At 44.2% G+C, this 4,931-nt stretch overlaps 1 long non-coding RNA gene across 2 annotated transcripts in view; it reads left to right on the top strand.

The window, feature by feature from the left end:
- The first annotated feature begins 104 nt into the window (after positions 1-104).
- The window catches only part of LOC141058341 (uncharacterized), a 119,591-nt gene continuing 114,764 nt past the window's right edge, over positions 105-4,931 (top strand). For both annotated transcript variants that reach the window (XR_012222141.1, XR_012222142.1), the window contains exons 1-2: positions 105-159; positions 3,269-3,408. This is a non-coding gene — a long non-coding RNA (uncharacterized lncRNA). The remainder of the gene's footprint in view (positions 160-3,268; positions 3,409-4,931) is intronic.

The raw sequence follows: 4,931 nt of genomic DNA, 5'->3' as shown, positions 1-4,931 counted from the left end.
AATGGAACGCAAAGCGTGACCTGCGTCTGCGTTTCAAACCTCGTTAGCAGTTGGCGGGGAAACTGAGAGAGCCCGCCCACTCTGTCTGAGTCTTTGTCTGGGTGAGGGAACGCGGCGGGCGTGACGTCACATCACTGGGTGATAAGACTATGAGAGGAGGTAGTTGGCGCCGCGCCGCTTGTTTCCATGGAGATAGTGGTGAGGTGTAACTGCTGTGTCAGGTGGAGCCGGCTGACCACCACATGGAAGCAGCCATTTGTTTTTTTCTAGTGTTAGTGAAGGCTGTATGGTTATTCCCTGATGGGAGTCGTGTGCTGCGCTTCCAAGAAAAATGTGTAGTAAGGGTCTGTCATGGCCTCTCACCTGGGACATCCCAAAGACGCTTAGAAAATGGGGCATACTTCTTATCAGTCCCCTTATTAGTTCTGGAGTTCTTAGGCTGGGTTCACACTAGCGTTTTTTAGCGCTGCGCTTCGTGTGCGTCCATGTGCCCCTATCTTTAACATGGGGGTACATTGTCTAGTGTATGCACACGTTCGTATGCATTTTCGTGCACATGCGTTTTTTTTGTAGTGTGCGCTTAGGCGCGCCGGATGCAACCTGTTGCATTTTTGGTCCATCCGACCTGTCTCAAAAAAACGCATGCGCACGGAATGCGCAGAAAAATCACATTACAGTCTATGGGAACGAAGGCATGGACATGCACACGCCTGCTTTTACATTCGCATGCGTTTTAAGAGTTAACATGGTTAAAACGCAAGCGCCTAAAAAAGCAAATGCATACGAAACGCATGATGTGTTTTTTGCATGCGATTTAATTGCGCACGAAGCGCAGCGCTAAAAAACTGAAACTAGCCTTAGACGCTTTTTTGCGCTGCGCAAAAGACAAGGGGGTGTGTCTTATTGGAAATAAGGCGTGGCTTAAAGGGGCTTTACAGTTTTGGAAACTGTCACATGGCTGCACTTAAAAAAGAAAAAACAAACCTGTTCCTCACCCTCCCTGGATCCATCACTGAGTCTCTGCCATGGCTCCAGAGCTGATGTCACATAAACAGCGCTGCAGTCAATCACTGAGCGCAGCGTCTCGTGCTGTCAACTTGGGCAGAGTAGAGTAACGGGCTGTGGGCGATAACAGACACCAGGAGCAGCAGCGGGGACTCGGAGTTGGACCTGAGGGGGGGGGAGTTAAGCGAAGCTAGTTTTTGACACAAACTGTCGCCAGGGATTTGGTTTTCCATGTTTTGATAGATTTGACTTCTACAGAATGTTTTTGGTTTTTTTTGTGTTGTCAGGTGGGTTCTGATTCTTCTTAGTCCCCACCCCATATTTTTTTAAACTTTTTTTTTTTTTATTACAGCCACATTTGAGATGGTTAAAAGACCACACCCAGATGGCTAAAAAAACTAGATTTATTTTACATATGGGAGAGACTGGTCCATAATAGGACCAAAAACTAATGGTAGATTCAGGAGAACATCAGCATTCACACTAGGTCAAGAAAAAAAACTTACATATGGTATTTATGGTAGTGACCGGTCCTCTTCAATGAAAACCCACGTTTCGAATGTGTTAGCCCTGTTTCTCGCACCCGCTTTTTGGCATCCGTCAAAGTGTGAAAAAACGGATCCGTTTCCGTTTTGCCGCAAACGGATCCCTTTTTTTGATGGATCTGCGGTAGCCGCTAATGGAAGTCTATGGGACAAAAAACGGATCCTCAAAAAAATGATGGATCCGTTTTTTAACGGAAAACGACGGATTTAGGCGGATTTTAAAAAAACGGAAGTGTGATCCAGGCCTTAGACACTGGCATCGCTTAAGGGGAACCTGTCAGCAGGATTGTGCTTGGTAACCTACAGCACTGTCAGGTCGGTGCCATTATACTGATTAAAATGATACCTTGGTTGATGAAATCTTGTGGTTGTTGTCTAATCTTTATTTGCAGTTAATGAGACTCGTGCTCCGGGGCGGCCATATTCATCTGTGTGGCTTCTGACCGGTTACTGTTCTCTCACTGACCTGCCCCCTATTTTACATACTAAATATTATATAGATTGAAGAAAAAAAAAATCACATTCAGCCGGTGGGCGGCACCTCCGCTCCAGCATGATCGCATCTGTAACACGCATTAAATTTGTTTTATTTGCTGATATAAATTTATTCAGAAAAAAAAATTCTGTCTCAAAATGGCGCCGGCCTCACCTGCGCAGCAGCAGTTATCAGCGATCCAATAGATGCTACTGCGCAGCGCCATTTTGGTGGAGACAAGTTATTTCATTCTCTGGCAAGATGGTGGTGCCTGCGCAGTAGAATCTTATCGATCACCGGTCGATGTTACTGCACAGGTGAGGCCGGCGCCATTTTGAGACAGAATTTTTTTTTTTTTAATTTTGTCAACAAATAAAATCATTTATTGCATATTATACATGCGATCATACTGCAGCGCTGGCGCCTGCCTGCTGAATGTGATTTTTTTTTTTTAATGTATATAATAGTATGTAAAATTGGGGGCAGGACACTGAGGGATCAGTGACCTGTCACAAGCCATACAGATGAATAATAAAGATTAATCAACGACCACAAGACAGATTTCATCACCAGGTATCATTTTAATCACTGTAACGGCACCAACCTGACACTGTAGGTTACGCGGCACAATTCTGCTGACATGCTGATAGGTTCCCTTTAAAAGTAAATTGCAAAAATGAATATACACAATGTATTATAACACCAAACAAGTGACTGCAGGTTCAAGCTTCCCAAGGAGAAAAGAAATGAAAACAAAAATGCACACCTTTTTAATAAAAGAAAAAGATTAAAATGGCACAATTAACACTTTTGGTTCTCCTTCCCCCCAAAAATGACATTCAAATCGCTATATGTCTCCCAACATTTATAAATTTTACTGACCTCTAGAACAGAACTAATGTGCCATTATTACCACACTGGGGGAAAAAAAGCAGGGGAAGAATTGGTGTTTAGGCCATTCCACCCCATAAGTATATTTTTCCTATTTTTTATTACATTGTATGGGAAAGTAAAAGATAAGAAAAATGTGTTCCTTTTATATAGCAACAGTTAGTTAGCAACTGCATAGGACCATATGGGTAAAAATGCTTTTTTTTTATTACAATAATAAACTAAATAGGACGTATATAATGCTATAAAAGGAGGAGTTGCAAGTGGTTTTTTTTGTTTGTGCATATTTTCCATGTAATATTAGTCTACCTTTGTCATTTACTTATAACTTGCTAAACCTCTTCTCCTTTAGGTGGCAGCAGACTACTGTACAGTGGTCATTGGAGCTACAAACTTTCTTAATTCGTACATGCATTGTTTGACAATGTGTGTGTGTGTGTAATTACATACATATACTAGATGGAGGCCCGATGCTATCGCATCAGGATGGAGGTAATGTCATGATGGGGGCAGGCTTTGCAGTGTTGAGAATATCTCCCCCCATGTGCTCACCCACCTATCCATTCTCTCTTTCCCCATGTGCTGACTTCTCCCATCTGTGCTCTCTTTGACCTGTCTACCCCATGTGCTATCCCCCTTGTCTGCTGTCTCCTTCCTGTGCTGTGTTCTCCCCTCATGTGCTGTCTCCCCCCTGTGCTCTCTCTCACCCCTGTGAACTTTCTCTTTCCCTCATCTGCTGTCTTCTCCTCTCATGTCACCTCTTCTTTGACCTGTGTACCCCATGAGTTCTCCCCCTTGTCTGCTCTCTCTCTCAACTGTACTGTCTTCTTCCCTCATGTGTTCTCTAAATCTGTGTATGCGCTCCTGTTCAAAGATGGCGGTGGTCAGTAAATCATTCGGCTGATCCCAGTGGCGGCGTGTTCGCGATGGTGTTCTGCTGGTGGTACCGTGCAAGAGGCTGTGTATGGTGTGTGTGTTGCATACGGAATATACAGTGTGTGTGTGTGTGTGTGTGTGTGTGTGTGTGTGTGTGTGTGTGTGTGTGTGTGTGTGTGTGTGTGTGTGCACTGGTGGTACCGCGTAATAGGTTGGTACCACCAGCAGTTTCCATATTGAGACACCCATCACCTTGGTGTCCCAATATGGCGGTCGGTGAACTTCCACCGCTTGGAATTCTGTGATCCGGACACATCTGGACAGAACAGGATATGAAGGATATATTATTTATTTTATTTTTTTCTGTAAAGTGAAGCTTTAGGCTGTGTTCACACGCAAAAATGCAAAAAAACAGCATCCCATGCAATCCTATGGGATTCCGCAATGCTGTGCTAATGCTGCATCCCAGGGAACGGGACCTGCCGGGAGCATCGCGATGATCGGGAACGGTACGGGACGCCGGAAGGTGGGAAAAACACGATTTATTTTTTGATTATTTTAAACTTTATATCTTTTTACTACTGATGCTGCATAGGCAGCCTCAATAGTAAAAAGTTGGTCACACTCGTCAAACACTGTGTTTGACGAGTGTGACCAACCTGTCAATCACTTTTCCAAGTGATGCTACAAATAGCTTGCAGAATGCTAGCATTTTCCAAGCGAATTACGCTTGCAAATCGCTAGTTTTTTCTTGGGAATTATTATTTATATAGCGCCATTAATTCCATGGTGCTGTACATGAGAAGGGGGGTTACATACAAAGTTATAGATATCGTTAACAGTAAACAAATTTACAATGACAGACTGGTACAGAGGGGAGGGGACCCTATCCTTGCGGACTTATATTCTATGGGATAGTGGGGAAGAGACAGAAGGTCGGGGGTGCAGCAGCTCTGGTGGTTTTGAGGCGGCGGCTCAGGCGGTGGTGAGGCGGCAGAATAGTTATTGCAGGCTGTAAGCTTTACTGAAAAGATGGGTTTTCAGGTTCCGTTTGAAGGATCCGAGGGTGGTGGATAATCGGACATGTTAAGGCATGGAATTCCAGAGGATAGGGGATATTCGGAAGAAATCTTGGAGGC

This window comes from Dendrobates tinctorius, unplaced genomic scaffold (genome assembly GCF_039654945.1).
Source record: "Dendrobates tinctorius isolate UK_male_01 unplaced genomic scaffold, ASM3965494v1 ptg000211l, whole genome shotgun sequence".
In the NCBI taxonomy this organism is placed as follows: domain Eukaryota; kingdom Metazoa; phylum Chordata; class Amphibia; order Anura; family Dendrobatidae; genus Dendrobates; species Dendrobates tinctorius.
Note: the sequence above shows the minus strand (reverse complement) of the source record. Positions and strands in the feature narration are given on the sequence as shown.